We start from the raw sequence: 8,490 nt of genomic DNA, 5'->3' as shown, positions 1-8,490 counted from the left end.
CGCCCACCCCTCTTAGAATAATCCTCTCACCTATGTCTCAGATATTGAAGCCTTCAAATACTTTGAAGGCCCCAACATGCAGAGAGTCCTTCAGCTGTGATCTGTGCCCAATGCTACAGAGGAAGGCGAAAAACCTCCAGGGCCTCTGCCAATCTACCCTGGAGGAAAATTCCTTCCTGACCCCAAATATGGCGATCAGCTAAACCCTGAGCATGTGGGCAAGCCTAAAAATAACCATTGCAAAAGAGCTGAGTAAAGAATATTTGGAAAATGTCAAGATATGTAAATCACAATAGATCCAGATATACATCTTAGGGATGAAAGGAATTATCTAACACCAAAGTTATTGTACCAGTAACTAATATTTCTGAAATGTGGTAGATAACTGAACAAGCATCCAAAATACTGAAGAAATGCAAATACAGGCAAACCCAAACATTGTAATATCTAAACACACTGAAAGATTCCACTGCTCTACAATAAATCTTCTCTCCATTCCAACAGCTAGTCAACCGCAGTGTACACATCCAGTTCCTCAAATTTCTCAGAATCACACTGAGGGGCACCCCCCCTAAGTTTGACCTTCTCGGAATTAAGACAGCAAGTAACAAATAGACATTCTTTACTGTTACGTTTTATGTAATGTGTTGGTTCTGCAGTAAAGGATGCATGAGGTAAGAGTTAATTAAGGCTGTGCATTAGATTTTGAAGAACTAGATCTGTGATTATATGAAGTAACATGTTGGAATTAAAAGTTTGTTTTGGAATTGAGGGTGAGAATGTTTTCAGGCAGTAGGAGTGCGAAATGTCATTGGTTAATGCCGGCTTAACTAGTAATTTCCTTGATGTGTAAGGACTGTGGTAGTGGAAAAGGCACTTGAACAACCTTACCTGTAAATACAGATATCCTGGATTGTGGAATTTTCAGGGCTTTTTAACAGAGAATAAAATTGTTTCCCCTCAGGGTCTATGTTTCTCATCAGCTGTCATCTACCTCTCTACTGATTAATATCTTTCCTCCTCACCTTTCCTAGGAAATCTCTTTCTATACAACACTTTTAGCTCCCTACTTTCCCTCTTCATACTCTCTGCAGTTCACACAAAAACCTGTAGGGGAACATTTTAAACTACCTGGTCACTCAGTCATGGATTTAAAAGTAGTCATTCTTCTACAAAGGAATTTCACTAACCAATTAGAGAGAGCAGCTGGAGAACTCAAATCCATCTACAAATTTGACACTGTTACCCTGGGTTTGAATAAAGACATTAACTGATTAACACATTACAAAGCCAATTTCCCCTTTTTTAACATCAGAATTTTCACATCAAAAGCTATGAATGGAACACATCCAGCCCACTTAATTAGCTTAATTAACGTGGCTTCTTCAATTGACAGATACTTCTTTTGCTGATTAATCACGTGTGAAGCTGTGTTGCTGCGCAGCTTAGAGGGAACACTGCTCCCCACTTTAGAGGATACACATGAGGAAACCTGAAAACAAAGAACTCTTAACAGACACAGAGAGCTATAGACCCAGACCAGAGGAAAAAAAATCAACTCTGCCTTGAAGCATTTTACCTGAAACAGAGACAAGGGGTGAGGAATATACTTTGCATGTAACAAGTTTCTTAGTGTATTTGGATTATCTGGCTTGTTTTGTTTATTTTGGTTTAGTAACTTATTCTGATGTGTCTGTTTCACTTTCAATCACTTAAATCCTACTTTTTATACTTAGGCCATGTCTAGACTGCTGCTTTTTTTCTGAAAAAGGTACCCAAATAGTACTCCACAGTTTGCGTATCTTCTTCTGATTGTTTTTTCAGAAGAGGCTTTTCTGAAATTTGGCCTGTCTACACTGGGCCAAATTTTGGAAAAACCTCCCCTTTTGGAAGAGCCCTTATTCTTCATAAAATTAGGAATGCAAGGCTTCTAAAAGAGCAAGTCTGCTCCTCCACAAAAAATGTCAGAAGAGCAGACGCGTTCCCTGAACGCGGCGGAGTTTTTCCAGGATACCTCTGGTATCCCGGAAAAAATCCATAGTCTAGACATAGCTTCTCTCTTTCATTGATAAAAAGAGTGAACTTATAAGATTTCTCTGTGTAAAACTTTTATATAGAGTGTAGTAAAATGGGGTCCTGAAACATAAGCCCAGGTAGCACAGGCCTGGTTTGAAGCCTGAGGCCTAGCTTACAAAGCACAACAATTGGCTAATAGAAAACAAAGCTAAGCTGTAAGCAAGAGGCAGGCCCCTGCTCACAGAACGTGCCACGATCAGGGCTAAGAGTGTAAAACACTAATTGGTAATAGGCCCAGGTATAGAACAGTAATTGGTACTGGTCATAAGTTGAAAGCACATTCCAAAAGGTACTACCAGCTCATTAGAAAAGCCCTTGATACCCACACTCCCCTCAGATACAGACCCATGTTCAGGAAAGGGTCTAAACTGACAGCATGATGGACAGAGATAATCTAATCAAACTACTGAGGTACAGAGTGATGGGTGGTATCTAAGTAGCTTCAGAGGGTGGTAACCTGACAACGTCAGAGAGTGGTAACTTGATATGGCAGGAGTGATGTGTATCTTGTTGGTTCCTGTATATAAAGTGGTGTTTTGGGGGAACAGTCTTTGTCAAGTCAGGGGGATGGTGGGAGTTGGGGGTCTTTGGGGTCTCTCTAGGTGTCTGCTGTGGTGACTAATTGTGTAAGTCAACATGGTACATGTCACTGAACACACACTCAAGCAACCTTCTGGTTATCATAATCGATGGAGCAATAGACCTATCAGGAAACTATGGCAGTAAATCCTGGCCCAACAACATTAGTGACCCTACAACACAGAGTAAGATGTATTTATTTGGGGTTTTGGTCCTCTTTGACACTGTGTTTATGGGTGCTGTTAGAGCTGAGCCCTCTAAGGCTATGTCTAGACTGCAGGCTTCTTTCGAAAGAGGCTCTTTCGAAAGCATCTTTCGAAAGAGCCTCTTTCGAAAGAGAGCGTCTAGACTGCACGTAGAAATTTCGAAAAAGCGGCTTGCTTTTTCGAAAGAAAGCATCCAGTGAGTCTGGATGCTCTCTTTTGAAGAAGCCCTATTTACATTGAAGAACGCCTTCTTTCGAAAGAGGAACTTTCGAAAGAAGGCGTTCTTCCTCGTGAAATGAGGTTTACCGCCATCGAAAGAAAAGCCGCGTTCTTTCGAATTAATTTCGAAAGAATGCGGCTTGAGTCTGGACGCAGGGGAAGTTTTTTCGAAAAAAGGCTACTTTTTTCGAAAAAAAACCCTGAGTCTGGACACAGCCTTACAGCTGAACTGGTTCAGTGTCTGTTTCTCTGCTGGGGGGCAGTTACCCCAACTCTGTGCCTTGGCTGAGGAAAACCAGAACTTCTGGCCCAGCAGGACAGGGTGGTGCTCCAGAGGGCAGGTATGTGGGTTCATAGCATGAACAGCATACTGAGTGACAATCCTAAGGAAATCCCTGTGATCCAAGCTGTCACAACTATGGTTATATAATCTATTGTTGTTAACCTATAGTATGTCCATACTATTATTCTGTGCTGGAGCAGTAAGCAATGTTAAAATACTACAAAATAAGGTTATGTTATAACTTTTTTTCTTAAAAGAAGAAAAAAATTCAATAACAACATGGACTAGAAATGTTATTTTTAAAAGTGGCAAATATATTATTGACTTTTAAAGACTTTGCCCATTCTTCGTGCTAAGTCAAAAACTTCTACAAAAGAGATAAATCTTGAAACACATCCAACCTTTAAATATAGCTGTGCCAGCAGGTACCTTTTTAATTAAAGTGCCTTCAGTCGCTGTTTTGTTTTAAACCAATTCCACAAGCCAAATACACAGAGAAGGACTGGCGCTTAACTTCATTCACAAGTTTAAGTCTTATGCCTATGGTTTAAATCGGGGATATTGGATGGCTTGGACATTATCAACCAACCAACCAAACAATGAAAGTGCTAAAGATTCTTAATGTCTGTTTAGAATCTAACTAATGGTTCTTACCAGCCTTTTAAAACTACTCAGTCTTTAAGATGCTACTAGATTGTTGTTTTTTAAGTTTTTCCTGTTACAGACTCATTTGGCTATCCCTCTGAAACTTATCTACTCACTGTCTTTTTTTCTTCCTCTCCCCCTCCTTCCTTCTCTTATTTATCCTTGGATATGGACTTCCAACACTCTGGGCATCTGAAGAAGTGGGTTGTACCCATGAAAGCTCATGATACCATCTACAAGTTTTGTTAGGGTATGTCTACATTACAGCATTATTTAGAAATATCTTATTTCAAAATAGTTAATTCACCTGGGAAATATCTTATTTCAAAATAGTTAATTCACCTGGGAAGACACATGGCGACCCCTTTGAAATGTAATGGTGACCCATATTTGTGTCCCAACCCATCGGTTGGGAAATGCTGCTTTAGAGACTATGAGTCCACTCCGTCCTACTTCTTATTCAGCCAATCACTAAAACAAACAGGCCTTGGGAGGTAGGCCGGTCCTTGCCCACAGACAACCCGCCAACCTGAAGCATATTCTCACCAGCAACTACACACCGCACCATAATAACTCGAACTCAGGAACCAATCCTTGCAACAAACCTCGATGCCAACTCTGCCCACATATATACACCAGCAACACCATCACAGGACCTAACCAGATCAGCCATACTGTCACTGGTACATTCTCCTGCACATCCACCAACGTAATATATGCCACATGTGCCAACAATGCCCCACTGCTATATACATCGGCCAAACAGGACAGTCCCTACGTAAAAGAATCAATGGACACAAATCTGATATTAGGAATGGCAACATACAAAAACCTGTAGGGAACATTTCAATCTTCCTGGACACACAATTGCAGATCTAAAAGTAGCCATCCTGCAGCAAAAAAACTTCAGGACCAGACTTCAAAGAGAAACTGCTGAGCTACAGTTCATCTTTAAGTTTGACACAATCAACTCTGGATTAAACAAAGACTGTGAATGGGTTGCTAACTACAAAAGCAGCTACTGCTCTCTTGGAATTCACACCTCCAGATCAGCTGCTAGAAGTGGGCCTCATCCTCCTTGATTGGATCCACCTGGTCATCTCCAGCCTGATCCTGGCCTGCATATTTATTCCTGCCTCTGGAAATTTCCACTACATGCATCTGACGAAGTGGGTCTTTGCCCACGAAAGCTTATGCTCCTACACTTCAGTTAGTCTATAAGGTGCCACAGGACTCCTCGTCGCTAAAACAAACAGGTTTGTTTACATTTACAGGCTATAATGCTGCCTACTTCTTATTTACAATGTCACAAAAAAGTGAGAGCAGGCATTCACATAGCATGTATAGCTGGCATTGCAAGGTATTTATATGCCAAGAATGCTAAACATTTGTATGCCAGCTAAGACTTTGAGAACAATTCCAGAGGTCATTCTGGATACGAAGTGAGCACTGTACATTTTGTATTCTATGTTGTAATTGAAACCACTACATCTGAAAATGTAGAAAAAATAAAAAAAAAATAATACATTTCAATTATTATTTTATTATTAGCAGTTTGATTACAACTGCAATTCATTTTTAATCAAATTAACTTGTTTTGAGTTAATTGTTTAACTTCCTAATTTAAACATAAGTTTCCTTGTAGTTTGTTCCTTTCTCTGAACCAAAGAAAGACCAGAGCTATGAAGCAAACCTGCTCATTTTGCCTATGAGATCAGAATGTTTCCTACACAGTTATTCCAGTCTCTGAGATAACCATGTCTTAAACTATTATGTCTTAAACAGTTGCTTATTATTTCCTTTGTAAGAATTTTTGAAATAGTCTATGAATATTTTTCAGCTATTAGTGCCCATTTTATTTGTAAAAATGGGGCCGTTGGGCAAGTTAATGTTTATCAGACAAATATGTATTTTGGTATGTGTCCAAAATGCATTATTTACTCATTGCATTGTAAAAGCTCCTGCTGAAACAATATGGTAAATTTTGTAAATCTGAGTTAGTTCACAGATTCTTGATTTTATGGACTGTAATGGCTCCAGTCTATTCTGCTAATCCAGCTGCTGTACATGCACGTTAAGGCCCATTAAAACTATGTAATAAAAATCCTCAAGGAATTTGAAAATAAAATAACTCACTCATTCCCAGTGTGTTCCTTCGCCCCCCATACCAAATGCCTAAAGACTCTAAACTACTCTAAAATATAAATGAAAAGTATGACAAAAAGAATGTTTTATTTAGGTATGGGGGAAATATTAACCCACAGAATTCACACATTATTATCATAGGCTATGTCTACATTATGGGGCTTTATCGGAAAATAGTACACAAATTGTGTTCCGCACAATTCCTTTGTCAGAATAAGCTTTTCCAAAATTTGGTCCATCTACACTGGGCCAAATTTTAGAAAAAACCCATCTTTCAGAAGAGCCCTTCCTCCGCTTGGGATGAGGAAGATAGGGCTTCCAGGAGAGCGTGTCTGCTCTTCCTAAAAAAAAAAAAGCGGAAGAGCAGACGCATATCCTGGACGTGGCAGAGTTGTTCCGGGATACCTCCAGTATCTCGGAAAAACCCTGTAGTCTAGACATAGCCTACTCTCCAGATTTAGAAAATCCCACATCTCTCCCCACCCAAGTATTAATTCATGGGCCAGGCATTCTGTTGACCCCCTAGATAACTGAGCCTATTATACTTGCCAAGGGCTCCTTGAATACCTCCTTTTCCCTCCACCACGCCACACACACTCCCTATATCCCACTATTCCCTCCCCCTCTATGCAACCAGGGGCAGATGACCGTTTTGCGGGGCCCCGGGCAGCATAATTCCGCGGGGCCCCCCCTTTGCCACGGCGCATGCGCAAGGCTTTCTGAAGCGTGGGCGGGGCTCGGAGCGGCTGCCCCGTTCGCCCTGCCCTATATCCGCCCCTGTATGCAACCTTCTGACACAGGTCTATGGCCTAAGCTCTGTCTATACTACAAAATAATATGGCTTGGACCCAGGTCTCAGAGAGACTTGGGCTCTGATATACCCCTTTAGCAGGGTCCTAAGCCTCAGGTGCTAAGTGTGTGTTGATTGGTATGCGGACAAAAGGGGAGTTTGGGCCCATACCTAGTGTGCAATGAGGACTATAGAACCCTCATTACTCCTCCCCTTTCATAACAGGGGTCCTGACTAATCCTATTCGGTTGAACCTAACCAAAACTGAGGTGATGCTGGCTAGGAAGGCAAAAGCACTTTGAAAAACTTGCCTTTTCTGTAATGTCCTTCATTTGCCCCCAGATTGTTAATTGCTCCTCAGCCTCAAAGTTCTTTTACTTCTGGATGCCCAGACAGTTATGATGGCAACTTCCCCACCACGACTCCTACGTCCACTTCTTCCCCTCCCGCAAAATCTCACACGTATTAACTATTTGGTCCTATAGGATATGGACCTGACCATGATGATCTCTGAAGTCATGACCTCCAAGATTAATTATTGCCATAGGAATTTCTCTGGCCATCTGATGGACAGATTCACCCTCCACTTCTATGACTTCCCATGAGTCAGACCATGGGAACAATTGCACAGCTGATGACCAACATGGGGAGATTTGTGAGTGTGGGATACAGAACTACTACTGGTGCAGGACAGAGACTCTAAACAACGCTACTGCCAGATGTGAAAATGGCCACAGTCCTCACTCTTTTCTCAATTAATTTATCTTTGCTTGCCCTTAAAAATGTTCAGACATAAATTTCAAAAACTATATATTGCAGACTAGGAAAGAAGAGAGAGACTGGGCTACTCAAACACTAAGGTGATGGAGTCTACATACGTAGGAAGGTAGAAATAAAATGACAGTATTCTAGAATTTTAATTAAGTTAGTGGAATCATTCATGTGTAACAAGATCAGAACTAACCTTTTTGTAGCATTGTGATTTACATGTGTTCTAATATGACATATACCACTGGGTTTCCATAAAATCTGTTAACTTTCCCATGGCATATTTCTGTAAATAAAAGGGTCTCAGGAATTTTTATATATATCTTTTGTTGAGTTTAATTTACACCAGTATGGGGAACCTACAGTCCAGGGGTTGGATCTGGCCCTTACCTTGACTGGATCTGCCCCCCCTCCAGGCTCGGGGTTTCCTCCACCCCAGCATTGGGGAGTCCACACTTCCCCTCCCCCTCCTTCTCCTCCTGGATGGAGGGAATGGCTGTCTGGAGGCTTCCCCGCACTGTTCCAATTGGCTATAATCATGGCTAATAGAAGCAACAGAAGATGGCGCCTGAGAGCAGTGGAGGATGCAGAATGAATCCCTGGGGAGCTGTGCCAGGTAAGCATCCCCCTATCATGCAGACTTTGCACCTCTAGCCCACTCCTGTACACTATCACCCTCCCAGACCTCTCATTTCCCAGCCTGCTCCTGCACCTTCCCTCCTGCCCAGATACCCCACCTGCAGCCTGCTCCTGAACTCTATCACTTGCCCAGACTCCCT

General features: G+C 41.6%; 1 long non-coding RNA gene across 1 annotated transcript; it reads left to right on the top strand.

Moving 5' to 3' along the window:
- Window positions 1-561: 561 nt before the first annotated feature.
- LOC142827858 (uncharacterized) lies at window positions 562-8,005 on the top strand. The gene is made up of 3 exons (XR_012902640.1): window positions 562-674; window positions 1,397-1,597; window positions 4,207-8,005. It is a non-coding gene; the product is annotated as an uncharacterized LOC142827858 (long non-coding RNA).
- The last annotated feature ends 485 nt before the right edge of the window (window positions 8,006-8,490 follow it).

This window comes from Pelodiscus sinensis, chromosome 3, assembly GCF_049634645.1.
Source record: "Pelodiscus sinensis isolate JC-2024 chromosome 3, ASM4963464v1, whole genome shotgun sequence".
Taxonomy (NCBI): domain Eukaryota; kingdom Metazoa; phylum Chordata; order Testudines; family Trionychidae; genus Pelodiscus; species Pelodiscus sinensis.
The sequence above is the reverse complement of the archived record's forward strand: the minus strand, read 5'-3'. Positions and strand labels throughout refer to the sequence as shown.